Raw genomic sequence first — 14,595 nt, forward strand, 5'->3', positions numbered from 1 at the left:
TGTTGGAAGCCATCAGCAGGGCCATGATCAGAGCTCCCACTGCTGGCCTGGGCCATGGTCATCGGCTCCCAGTCCCTGTGGGGTCCTGCCCCGCGGCACCACACACACGCACATGTGCAGATGAACACTCAGCCCTGAGAAAGGCTGAAAATTCCCTGCTTAATATCTGCTGTCAGAAAGTGCTGCGCTGCCAGAATCAAACTATCCCACGGGAGCGTGTCGGTTCGGACAGACCGAAGTTTAGGGCACCAAAAATGAGAATAACTCATTTCAGTAAACTCACAGCAGTCAGCAGGCAGCTGTCAGATTGGGGCATTGCAAGTGTTCAGTCTGAAATGACTTCTCTTTGGCACCACTGTGCATTAATATATGCCGCAGCATAAATTCTTGTATGAAAAAATACAAAATGAATTATGAAAGAGAATCATGCTATACAAATCTGGACTGGAACAGAAACAAGTAGTACTCTAAATATGAAATTTATACTAAATATAAACATAATGGAATGGAAAACCTCTAAAGGAAATAATCCCAAAATGCAAACAAATGTTTCAATTGACCTGAAACAAAGTGTTTTCAGATTGCTGTTTTGTGAGGGATGGATCATGAGCTCCATTTTGCCTTTTCTTTTCAGTTTTTATTTGTAAGTCAGAATTGTGACTTAAAAATTCTGTCTTCTTCCCATGACAGCTATCCATTCTGAGAGCTGAACAAGTGTTTCCTTTCTACTACAGACAGTAGGCGGGCGAGGTTAGCCTCTTGCCATTTTGAATATTTCAAGGGCGCTCTGGTGATGGCTGTCCTTTTGCTGGCCCTTGTGGGTGTCGGTGGAGCCGACCTGTATTGCAGGCAGGAGCAACAAACCCAGCGGCGACATCCCTTGGTATGAGGGCTTGGGCGCTACGTCTGCGTAGAGGAGGTGCAAGTGGCTGCTGAGCTTTGGCTCTGTAACTTTCTACGAGGCTCAGGAGACATGGGATGCTTTACTCTTGGCCTGAGCAGAGGAAACGTTACTGTGCTGTGAGCGAGGAGAAGCATGCCTGGCCAAAAACTGCCTCCAGCAGTGACTCCCTGGCATGCCCGCAGGTCAAGGGCAGGGTGTCTGCTTGAAGGTGGATGCTTCCTAACAGGCAGGCGTCGGTAACCTAAAGCAGGTTTATGACAGAGCCAAGATCAGGCATTAATGCAATAGGCTGGTAATTCAATCACTTTATAGAAGTTGATCTGTCCTTTTTATTACAATTATTGTCAGCCCGGGTGTTTCGTTCCATCACTGAAAATAAACATCATTTATCATACTTGTAAAGATTAGCCCCTGACAGCTCCAGCTCTGCTTTGCATAAATGTGTATTAATGTCGGCTCTGTCTGAAGTGGAGAGAGAAGTCTATATTTCACAAGAATGATTAGACAGTGTCACCACTGCTTTAAGTAATGTCTTATCATGACGGATAATCAAACTGTGTAAAAAAAAAAAAAAAAGGCAATTTCTTGCATATGCATTTTTTTTTTCGCGTTACTGGTCTCAGAACCAGCAGTAGTTTTGCAGCTGCAGTACCGAGGTTCGTGGTGCCGGGGATGGCGAAGCTGCTCAGGGTTTCAGGAGGTGCCTGCGGCTCAGCGCCAGGGCTGGGGCTGCCACCTCTCTGCAAGGCTGCCCGAGCGTTCCCTTCTGGAGACCCTGCAGCCTACAGCTCGGCCAGACTCATAACTGTTGGAGCCGGATTTTTTCCATGCCTTGGGCTGAGTTTGATTTGGAAAGTTAGAGCTGAAATGATGCCGTCATTTCTGAGAGTGAGATTAAGGGAAAATGTGATGCCTGGGCTGAAATGTTCTGACAGACATTTTCCAGAGGAGCTCTAGGGTTTCTGGCCCTTGGGGCAAGACCCCTACAGCTGGCATGTGCCTGCCCTGGGGTGAGGGATGAGCCTTGTGCTGTTCCCATCAATATGCGTTGCAGAGAGATCTATCTATCTATACATATATATACAACTCACGGGCACTGATGCCCATCATTTACCAACCACAATTCTCTTTCCTGCCATGCTGAAGAAAAATAACTCTACGACTTCCATGCAAGAACATCAGAGCTGAAGAAAAGTCCTTCTCGTCAAATTTGTTATTGGATCTAATTCCACCAGTTTCAGAAACAGAGAACATGAAACCAACCCCGTTTGTTTTCAGGTGCTAGTTTTGGTGAGCTGGAGAAGTTGAACAACGCTTGTGATTTCTGGGCATCTTGTCTGGGTTTCACAAAAGCCCCAGGTTGTGGAGCAAAGGCGCTTGTGTTGGGGTAGTGCTTTCATTGTTGCTAGCTTGTAAAAGTTATTTCCAATTCTTACGCCTTCAGGGGAAAAAAAAAAACACCAACCAACAACTTGGAGGCACAGATCCTTAAAAGCAAATGTCAAATAAAACATTTGATTAATAATCTTATCATTTCTAACCCAGCCACCTTATTTTGGAAGGCTGGTGATTGAGATCACCGTTAATTGAAGATGACGCCTTAAAATTAGCCCACTGCGGAGGTATCTCATTGAATCAGGTCCTAAAGGAGTGATAATACATCAAACATCGTATATGAAAACAAATAAACCTCTTTCCTGCATAACTAAGAGCTACTTCTGCTGTTGGAACTGAAGCGTTAACAGTGTTGGAGCTAGACTGAGCGCTTATATTGCTGGTTTCTCTTTTTTGCCTACCAGCCCCAGCTTTTTCCCATTCAGGCTGTGGTCACCACTGGTTTCCCCCACTGGTACAGGGCTGGTGGCCGTGCCCGAAGCCCTGCAGTGCTGCCTCCCCTTTGCTGAAGAACCCGAACCTGAAACTTTGCCACGGAATAAAACAGATGTTAACAAAAAAGCCACGCATCCACCTCAAAGTAGCCCGGGTGCAGGAGCCAGGTGGTGGTGGTGGAGGGAAGGCGGGGGTGAGGATGGCACTGGGGCCGCCAGCCATCCCAGCAATGCTGGCTTTAGCAGCTGGCACTTCTTGAAATGCTAAAAGCTTTGGACACAGATTACCATGCGCATATTTCAATTTCCCTCAAATCCAGGGAGATTTCCTCTTAGAGCACACTCTCTCCCTCGCTCTTTTTTTTTTTTTTTATTATTATTATTTTTCCTTCAGCTAGATTGTGCTTGATGGGGGTCTGTTAACTGAATGCAGCATATTATATATTACTTCAATAAATCACCGCCAGACGAAGCATTCAATATCATGCGGAGCAGTAATCAGGGGAAGTCTTAATCACTCTTTAAATGGTTTGAATTTATGCCCTGCTTTCTACAGGCTCCCGTCGCTGCTGGGGAGGCACGGCGGTGGCCCCCCAGGCCCTGGACCCCCGTCTGGGTGCCTTGCTGGGTGAGGAGGTGTCGCTCTGCGGCCGTCTGAGCAGCTGCTCCTGCTGGGCTGAGCCCGCACAGATGTGCGGCAGGTCCTGACTTTGTTTCAACTGGGAAAAAAATAAAAGCCTTTTAATACAGACTGCTCCTTTTCAAAGAAATCATCCGAAAAGAGCAAGGCCAGCTGCTGTAATCCTCACTTTACGCCGCTCCGTCCGTTTGCGTTTGGTCCAGGAGATTAAAAACGCCTCCTGGATTTTTGCGAGCGAGTGGGAGAAGGGGAGAGGGAGGGCTGACTTCAAAGAAAACAACCAGAAAACCACAAAGCGCTAAGTCTAATTTTTAAACAAATAGATTTATGACCGACGGCCCGACCCGCCGAGATGCTCCGTGAAGGCAAAGCCCTCCAGCCGCGGTGAAGGCCTGGTGTCAGCCCACCGGCAGGGAGGGCGGCAGCCTTCCTCCCCAGCACCGTCCCGCGCCGGCCTTCACCTTCCCCTCGCAGCAACCGTAGGCAGATGTTCATGATGTCATCTCTCCTGGCAATGGGAGAAAAAGAGGGGGAAAAAAAAAAAAAAAAAAAAACAACTCATAGCAGGAAACAAAGGCCCTTTTTTGGGGGGGGGGGGGAATTTAACCATTTTGGGTGCCCTCATGCCCGTGAGCGTGGCAGTAAGGCTCGGGAGGTGAGGTTAATGGGCTCGTTAACCGCATCTGGTGGGAGAGCCCCGTGCGGGCTGCGCCAGCTTCTCCAGCTCCGAAACACTTGGCGGGGCCCTCCAGCTGGAGAGCACGAGCATCCCCCCCCCCCCGCCTTCAAAGCGCTCCCACTGCCGGGCCGTAAATCACGGCTCTTGCAGTGGAAACTGGAACGGGACCCGAGCTGAGCCGAGACGCAGCAGCTGAGACCCTTGAACAATAGTCCTACACACAGGAAACTCACCCATAATAGTGATTTTGAGTTCCAAGGAACTTTGGTTTCTGACTGTTTTTTTTTCTTTTTTTTTTTTTCTCCCCTCCCCAGCCCCATTTGGTTTTTCATTCAGTTCCATGTTGTTCGTGTCTCTTAATAGGGCATCTTTCATTATCATTATCCCTAATAGTGGTTTATTGTATTAGTTACAGTTAATTTAAATGTTACCGAAGCATTGAAAACAGATTGCAGATGTTTTGAAACAGATGTTATTTTAATGTTAAAACAAAATCATGAATATTTATAGGTCATTATTGCCTGGGTTGAATTAGACTCTTTAAATAGTAATGTATGGGCTTAACATCTTTTGAAGGAAACGCTCCAAAAAGAGGTGAATGGAAAAACACTGTCATATGAAGACGTGTAAATCATTTCTTCTGGCTTACTGACTTTTCCTTTATGAATGGTCAGAATTAATTACGGTTTTATTACTAAACCAGGTACTATTCTTGCTCTGTAACTGCAGTTAACCCAGGACAAAGTTTTCAGCTCAAAACCACCTTTCCAGCTCTCCGTTTCATAGAAAAGAGGCCCACCAGCTCCCTCCAAGCAGACCTAAAGCTGGAGCGATATTTTGAGGTGGAGTCATCAGTATTAAAGCAAAAATAAGGTGAAGATGATGCAAGCACACAACTCACTTGCTGTCAGTCTTTCCTATAGAAACACAAAGAGGGTTTGTTAATGCCACATGCAGGCTGCCTCTGTTCGAGTCATATTTCTTCCTTTATGGAGATGCAGTTAGTCTTTAAGGCATCAGCTCAAAATGGCCTTTCATTCATTACAAAGTTATTTAGTTACGGGTAGGTAACTCTAAATGTCAATTCTATATCTCGCACTTTATTAGTTGATCCTAGCTGCTAAATGACATGGAGAAGCGGCAGAGTATGGCGGGGGAGTTCAGTGTGTTTTGGCTAATTTTGGATGGGGCCCAACCTTCTGGAGTTGGAAATTTGCCTCCAAGATGATGAGCTTGTGCACCTCCCTCTGGGAGAGCTGTGAAGTTGGAAAGTTAAAAAAAAAAAGTTGGTGAAAAATTAAAACCAAGAAGAATGTAAGCACTGGGATATTTCTTTGCTCCCCAGAAGGGTTTGCAAGCACTTCTGCCAACTTAGATGCGTCGTGTCCTATCTAGCTCAGTAGCACTGACTCTGGGGGTAGTGCTGGGGATGGAGAGGCTAGTGGCAAGGGGACAGGCTATCAGGCAGCCACCCACCCGTCCTACTGCTCTTTGCTTGTGTCTGCAGGGATGATGTGCAGCACTGAGCCTTTTTTTTTGTTTGTTTTGACTTCAAATTTACTAATTTGGAGGAAAGCCTGAGTCCTCCTGAAGCTGGCAGGACTCCTTGTCTACGGGCACAAAACCCCAGAGCAGATGGGCACACATTTTGGCTAAGCAAAGCAGCAGTTGTTGAGCATTAGGGTCTGTGATCTCATCCAGGAGCATCCCAACAGCCGCCTCCGCTTCTCCTTCGGCCAAGGGGCGCGAGCATCGCCCCGTGCCGCTCGGGCTGCCTCCCACTGCACACAGCATCACACTGCTGCCACTGCACACCGCAGCGTTGTGCCTCAAAAATTCAGGACCTGCATTTTCCAGAAAGGACAGCAGTAAGAAACACAACATTTCAGTTTCCATCTAGATATGAGGGTTACAGGAAAAGTGATGAAAAGCTGCACACCATATTCACCTCCTGACCTGACAGCTGGGTTAGGGATGGCCAGGCTGCGGGGCTTGGTTACAGCTGAGGTCCATGGAGTTCTGATTGCATTCAGGGACCTGGCTGTAGAGCCCTTGCACCAAGACTCACAGAAACACCAGAATTCATTTTGCTTTCTATAAATTGTCCCAGAATGTTTTCTATTGCAATCTTAGCTCTTGATTTTAAAAGCCATACTGAGAAATGACATCCATCCAAGTGAAGACATGTTCCTTCAACAGCTTGAACTTGCCCTTCCACCACTTTGTCCCAAGGATCACAGAAAGCCTGGTACAGTACATTACATTCAGTAGGCTGCCAGAAAGAGAGTTCATTTAGTTTGATGACAGATTAATACTGATTCACAAATTAATTTTGTCTCTTTGTATATCAAGGGTGTCCGCAACTTATTTAATTTGTAATAAATATAATTATAGAAATGAATGAGCTATCAAGATTTTTAAAGTATGATCCATCAATGTTGGCATGACTTGTAATCCTGGTCATTATAAATAAAATGGGTCTTTTGCAATATGGAATGCAATTTTCCCTGTAGTTTGTCTCATTATTTTCTGACATGTGGGTTAATATTAAATTACAATGCCTTAATTTTTGAATCAGGGCTCAATTTGTAAATAAGAGGTTAATAAATAACCTTTCCAGCTGGAGGCCTTCATTAAAATAAACTTTTAAATGAGATATTTGCCTCTTGGTTGAAGCATCGATGGTACCAGCGTTGTCTCATCCTTTATATTGCAAACAAAACAAAAAAGCTTGCATGGCTGCCAGAAAACCCTGTCCAAAGAGTCATTGTACTGCCAGTGTTTTCATATGGTCTTTCAGATGTCCCACCTAACTGGATTATACCCCAACCGGCTCCATCTCCTGCTTCCTGACACGTGGAGTGCAGAGCAAGCTGTCTTTGTTTTAAGTGACCTTGAGCACACTGTGAAGCCTTCAGGTGGCTGGAACCTGCTGTCATGTATGGTGCTGTACATTTAGTGGTCTTTCAGTTGTCCATCCTACATGGGCAATGCAGCTTATTGCTTCTGAGTCACTGGGCTCAGACCTACTCCTGCTTCTTAGTATACTTACTGCTATGATTCGTGTGATGCGCGTGATGGTTTCTCCCACCACCAGTGCTTTTCAGGAAAAACGCTTTTCCAAAGACTGTCACGTAGTTCTTCATAGAAATTTCATGTTCTGAGCTATAGAGCTGAATTTTCTCAGTTTGCACAGATGAAAAGCTCTGGCTTTTCCACTAAAGGCATCTCTGACTGGTGGTGTTTGGGCCCTGAACCTAAACTGCATTGGTTTGGGTTTTTCCATTGCTGACTGACCAGCTTGGACAAAAGCTACTTCCTCAGTAGCTGAAAGGAAAGTAATATTATGTGCAATTTTATTAAAAAGACAAACCCAAACAAAAAAAAACAAACCAAAAAAAAACAACAAAAACACAATCCCAGGACACATTAGGAAAACTCAAAAAATGCTAACACACTCTTGAATGCAGTAGCAGGTTGCTCTACAAGACACGTCTAAGTAAGGCAGCTAATAAGATCAAATAGGCTTTTGAAACAGCAAAATTTCAGGCTGAAGCATTGGAGAAACCATTTTCAAAAGAAAGCAGCCTGGTCGTGTCACTTTGACCAGCTCAGCCCCATGTCTTTCAGCACAAGCCTACAATGAGCAGCCGCATGCCTGCCTTGTGGCTGGGAACTGCAAATATTGGCAGCGGCAAAGGGTGAGCGTGAGTTTTCTTTTCTTCTACAAAGTGGCATGCCCTGTCCAGGGGAAACATGCCTGAAGCCCAAGGAACACAGGGCAATTGTGACGGGGGGGGGCCCTGTGGCTTGTCCTCCTCTCGCAATGCCAGAGCATCATCTCTCTGCTGCTTGTCTACAGGAGCATTCTGGCTTGTATACTCCTGGTAACATTTAGGTAAAGTGGAACATTGCCTCATCTTGAGCTCTACCAAACATCTATGCTCATCTACCTCCAGCAAAAATCCCCCTGAGGACAGCATCAGTTCACACTCTTCCATGAGGTCAGTGAGATGTTTCTTGGGTGTCATTTCCACCTCTTGGCTAGTTTTGCCTGTTAGTGCCAGATCTCTGTGCTTTCTGTGGCTATGAAAAATGGCAGGCTCAAAATTCAGTGTCTTAACAGAAAACAAACCACCACTACCAAAAGAAACACACAGATCAAGCCTAACCTCAAGACCTTTCTGGCTTAATTGTATGGACTTGCAGTCACAAATGCTCCTAGCGTGGTCCTGTGGTTACCTACCTAGCAAGATAAATTATGCTGAGCCCCCACCTTGTGCTGTTTATGCTAGAAGACAATCTCCTTCAGCGTGGTACCCAGTTGGGTTCATTCGAGAACTGTGTTTTCTAATTTGAGTGGTTTTCATTCAGCCTAATAGAGAGCATTAATGCACATGCACAAGACCAAGTTTACAATTATAGCCCTCTGATGGTTCTGCAGTTATTTTCATTCAAGAAACAGCAGATGCCTTTCTAACAGTAGTAAAGAAGTTTGAAATACCTTTAAATAAATAAACCTCCTGTCCATCTATGGATTTTACTCTGAGAGGAGAACAGGCTCCCTTTGTTCACCATTTGCATTATGAAGTGAACCATGTCTGAGACCTGCTGAATCATCTGGGCCAGCACTTTGCCTGAGGTGTCTCATGTCAGCACTGAAATGAGGGCTGGGAAAGGTGTTTTACCTTAGCTAATCCAGTCATACCAAAGTACAGCACTCTGTGTGTTAGATGGAATAATTTTAAACAGAACTAACAATGTGTTTTTTCCTGTTATAAGGAAGGATGTTACTAACCTAAAGGGCTCTCATTCCCTGCCTTTATTATGCACCTTTTTCTTTTGTGAGTTCTGCTTGGTCCCAATTTCTCACAAGTGGAAGAACTTCATAGGAAAAGCAGGGGTGGAAAACAGCTCCTCATGGACCCCTTGAGACGTGACTTTTTCTGGTACTGATTCACCTATGATGAAGCCAACCCAGCTCTCTACATCCTTTTTTTTTTTTTTTTTTTTTTTTTAAATAAATGACAGCTAAAATGTTAATAAAAAAATGTAATGATAATATTTTAGCTGAAAATCCTCTTGATATCACTTTTACAAGACTACTTGGATGTCACATCTCAGCCTTGTGCTCTTCTAAATCCAAGATTTAGATTTGGAAGGTTTTTAGGCTAAACTCATTAATGCACTGTTGGTATGTGTTGAATTTTGGAAAGGGTTTATAAGTCAGATCAGATTTTAAATTTACCTTTTAATTTGTGCATTTACAGTCCATTTTTCTGGACGTGTTCAGTGGCCACAAAGCTGGCTCTCATCTCGAAGTCTTCTCAAATACTTAGGTCTCATTGGTGCTTTCAACACCTAGACCACTGCTGATCTGTTCAAAATGCTCCCACTTATTCCAGTTAGTGATAGAAATGCTGGGATCTTTTTTTTTTTTTTTTTTTTCCAATTAAGTAGAAACATTCACCTGGCTCAGCCCCAGTTTCTTTTCCCTGAAAACATTTTTCATTCTCACTGACAAGTCTCCAGACATTGCTAAGACAGGTGATCATTTCCTGAGCGTTCCTCGAGCAAGGTGAGACCTGTTCGGTTCCTGGATAGCTGCTAACTAGGGAAAGTCGCTGGCCTGCGATGAGGATCATCACTGGGAGCACCCTCCTCAGTGGGTGCTGGTGTTACATGGGTGCAGCCTCTTGGCCTGCACAGCAAAACCCGTTTCCTCGCCCTCTCCTTAAGATCTCCCAGATAGAGTAATGCCGCCCACTTTCGGTGTGCCTGGAGTGATGTTTAATCCTCTGTGCACTTCATGTAACGCGATCGAATTTCACTTATTGTCATTATTGATGAGTGACACGGAGGTTAAATGATTTGCATCAAGACATTTTCCTCAAGAAAAAAAAAAATTAACACATCACTTTTCAGTCAGCTGAGACACTTTGCTCAGGTGCCAGATAGCTGGGTAAGTGCAGCAGACAGGTACCCTCGCGGAGGGCTGCGGTGCCAGCAGGGAAATGGGGCCAATAAAGCCACCTGGAGATTATCAGGTTGCTGCTATGCAATAACAGTGGGCAGAAATGGAGAAGCACGTGTGTTTCCTGCAGCTTGGCCGAGCCGCTTGGGCTGGGAGCGCCTTTGCTCCGAGGTCTGCAGCCAAGGGCAGGAGGCTGGCGTTGCCAAAGGGTGGGGCAGGCCACCTACAGACTCCAGGCCCGGGCCTGCTTCGCCTCTCCGAGCCTGCAGAAAATCTGCCCCAGCCGTGCCCTCGGTCGCCGTCATGGCTGTGCCACCGCCACCTGCGCGGCTGGCTGGAGCCCCCCAGGTGCAGGACGGGGCTTGTGCCCCCAGCCTCGCAGCCTGGCCTGGCGGTGGCTGCCAGCACGACCAGTTGTCTGAGTAGTGGGCATGGGGGGGGGGGGGGGGGGGGAACAGAGCCCACGTAGGTGCTTTTGTTCCCCAAAGACCTTAATGTAAAGCTCTACAGATGTAAAATTGTCTTCAAAACTAGATCTCACACCCACAAATATGTCTAAGCTTCGCTTCCTTGTTTTCCTTTTGTCATGGCCAGCATCTCCTCATGGCCTCCAACATTCTGGAAGAAGTGAGAGTAATACTGGGAGACAGACAGCCATGAAAAAAAATTATCCCTGTTTTGACATGAGTTTTTCTTCCTTCCCTGCTGCTCTCCTCATTTCACTTGATCTATTTTAACCACTACCACGCTGTAGCACAAAACTGTGCTTTGGCCAACATCCAGCTGTGCAGGATGTGCTCTTCTACTGCACGATTCCCTCTGCAGGTGTCAGGAAAGCTGTTCCTCGTGCTCCTGAGTCAAAAAAATGCAACTGTCTCTCTGTCAAGCACTGATAGAGAGGGTGTCCGTATGGGCAGAGCGCTCCGGGGTCCTTCCTGGAGAGGAACACGGAAAGCACAGTGATGGGGGAAAGGGAGGTATATGTGAAGGTTGTCTTTAGCTGTAGTCTTTTTGTATAGTCAAGGGAGGGAGAAAGGGAAAGGGGTAGGAAAAGGGAAAGTGAATGGGAGAGTGAGACTCTTTCAGAAAATTGTTCAGAGCATCAGACCAAGGTTCTGCTCTGAGTCCTTCCTTAAAAGTCCTCTCTTTATGGAGATTGCCCTGGGCTGTACTAAGTAAGAGTTAAGACTAGCCAGAGCAACCCAGACCAAAGATTTATATAGCTCCACGCCCAGTTTCCTGATGCAGGAGCTGCCTTTTGGTGTTTCTTGCCATGTCTGTTGCTCCTTGGTGATACCACCATACAAATTATCATAGAGATACAGTTGTAAAATGGCCTCTCTGATGGAGAAAAATGTCCACAGGATGCTTGGGCGCAGTAGCCACAGAGTTTGGTTTTCAGCAAGACATTGATACAGAGACATTTCCAGCAAGTGCACTGGTTTTGAGTGCAGCAGCTCTTTCAAAGTTGACAGCAGGCAGGCCACTGTGCCCCCTACATATCTGCCTGACAGGCCAGTGTGGTGAAAATGGAAATAGGGAGGGCAAGGGACCAGTGCGATGAATCACAGGTGTTAGTGCAATAGGAGTAAGCTCCAGTAGTCACAAACCTTCAGCGTGTGTGGAAGCATCACTTTGCTTTTTTTTTTTTTAATTTTATTTTTACAGCAAACATATTTAATATAGCCATTTCAATTTTTACATGAAGCATAAATCAAGGGTGAGAAATAAGTATATTAGCCACAACATAGGTTGTTTTGTAGCTTCTAAATTTCTTAAGTGTTAGGTCATTTTACTTACAAGTTAAATAGCTGTCTGCAAGAGGCCTTGGTTGGTTATAAATTGTCCTTCCAATAATATAAACCACACCATTTATTTACAACACGTATGCTCTTCCAAGTAGATCCAACAGCTCGTAAAGAACAAGAGCTCCTATGTCATCCCTACTGAGACCACTGCAATAAAGAGCCATTGGAATGACTCCGTACTCAGTAAGTGCAATCAGATCCAGCAACAGTAGCTTTTATGGACTTCTCCCCTCCAGGAAAACTTTCGATATTAGTGCAATTTCAAAGAGCTATGATGGTCTTACCCAGAATGGGATCTTACTGCTCCTGTGCTTTCAATGGTTTTGAGAGTGAAGTAACACTCACCAGAGGGTCAGAATCAGCCCTGTTAGGATGTTTCATTTTCATAAGGGAGATGATCAATTAAAAAGAGGGTTAATTGAATATTATGATGTTCTCACAGTTGTATAAACACCAAGGGTCTGGCTTACAAACACCAGTTGTTGCAGAAGGTTTATTACCTTCTTACTGTTGGACAAATGAGCCTTTCCATCTCTGTTGATTCCAGGATGGCTGGGCAGTAAAAAAGTGTATGCTGGTACATGACCTCGGGTATATTCCTAGGAAATATTGACCCAGTTTAAGTAATAAAGATGTTCTTACACAGGCAGAGGTGTGCCCTGATCAAACTCTAAAGTGAAATACTGGCTAGAAGTGGCATTTGATCTAGATTAGAGACTCACTTTAAGTGTTTGAAGTAGAAAAGCAGTAGGAGCTGATCTGAGTCTCCAAAGCCTTTTGTCAATAGAAAAGCTCTGAACTATTTCCCTTTAATAATATTACTGCATTTTAAAAAATGTTCTTTGTGTAGTTCTTGGACAGTACAGAAGGGTGTGATATTTATCCAATGGATTTACAGACTAACAGGATCATTAACATGTTAATCAACATCTTGTTCCCTGGCTCAACCTCAGACTGCTGAGACTGGTGCAAGAGTCACAAGAGCATGGGGTTCACCTCATCCTGTGATAAATGAGGAGGATGACAGATGCCTTCCAGAGCACAATCCACCCCGTCCTACGCGTCTAAAACAGGAAAGATTAATTGTGTTTTAGGGCATGTCCATCTCTTGCCACTGATTATGAGGGAACCCAGATTACGGGGTGAGGATTTGATCAAAACTTACCTGATTCTACTGATCAGCTCAGCAGGGATCTTGCCTGAAGCAAAATGAGGACATCCCTTCAGTCGCTTGAAACTTCTGGTTCATGTGCACAAAGTGCCATGGCCGATTCACACACCAACTGCTTTGCTTAACAGCTGACTTTATTCGAAACTCATTGCTGTGCCCATACTGCTCACCTATGAACAGCCTCCCCAACTTTCCCTAAAGCTCTCGCCCAGTCTGCATCCACCCACGTCTATGAAATCAAATTGAAAATCAATCATCTCTCAAGTGGCTGAGCTAACTCTTGCTGCAGTCAAAGGAAAGCTTCTCATCAATGAACCAGACCAGGCTCTAACTGGATCATGACTGAGAAATCTGTTGCTTACCAGGTCGTTTCCCATCACATACATAGTGGACAAATTAATTTTTCCTTACTCCAAACCCAAATTTCAACTAGTCACTGTCATGGCTTATCATGGCTTTGCTGATCTGAACCCAGGCAGCATCATGCAGTGGCTTACAGACCAGGCCCATCCATCTCCTCACCACCCATTCCTAGGCACCACCCGAGTCCATCTGACTGTGTTGGTGTGGCAATGCCAGACCAATGCCAACCACCATTATCAATAAAAGGCAGTAACAACAGGCACAAGGAATTATGAAAAAAATTACTTTTTAATGTACAAAAGGTTTATATACAGTTTCAGCATGTTACCTCTGGTCTTATGATGTAGAAAACAGCTAAAAATGTTCTTAAGATATAAATTTGACAGAACAATTCACCTACCGTACTTTTAGTAATGATGTCTTCTATACATAATATATACAGTGCTGGAATGGTTATTATAATACTATTTCAGTAAATGAAGGAAGACCACCACTGGAAAGTCTGAGAAATCTCAAGTCATTGGAGATTTGGTTTTGCTTTTGCATTTGATCTTTTGCAAATGAGTTATCTGTGAAGAGGGACTCAGTAGCCACCGTTGCCCTATGCAGCCGTTGAAAAAATCAGATTAGCAGTCAAAGGACACACAAAGGCCTGATCCATCTCAGCACAAGGGATGCCCAGTTGCACTCCAAGCGTCCAGGACAACATACAACGTCCTAAAACACGTACTGCCCTCTTTTCATAAATGCAAAGGCAAGGGCAAGGTCAGTAACTGCAGGAGAATATATACAGCGGACTATAAAACAATCCCTTTACATACACCTTTCACGGGAGACACAAATAAACAGCCAGGCACCTTGCTTTGCTTTCCTGTCCTCACACCCCCAGGACATCAGTGGAGTCATGGGGGCTCGAGGTGTGAAGGCCAGGGGTGAGAGCATCCTGTGCACACCCTTTGCATTTGGGATGAGGACAGGTGAGATCGCAGGATGCTGAGCAGCACCTCCCTGCGCCAGCTGTGCCCTACCTGGCAGCAGGGCTGAGCCAACCCAGCACTGCCAACCGTGGCTGCTGGGGTTTGAAATACTGCTTAGTTTGCCTGGAGGTAACACGTGGCATTTCACAGCAGCTCCTGGTCACGCTGGGAACAGTGAGCCTGACACAAGAGCTTGTGCAAAAGGAAAGCAGGGACGTTAGGACACCAGAAAGCACCTCTACAGAGCTGC

This window comes from Cygnus atratus, chromosome 6 (assembly GCF_013377495.2).
Source record: "Cygnus atratus isolate AKBS03 ecotype Queensland, Australia chromosome 6, CAtr_DNAZoo_HiC_assembly, whole genome shotgun sequence".
NCBI classification, from domain to species: Eukaryota; Metazoa; Chordata; class Aves; order Anseriformes; family Anatidae; genus Cygnus; species Cygnus atratus.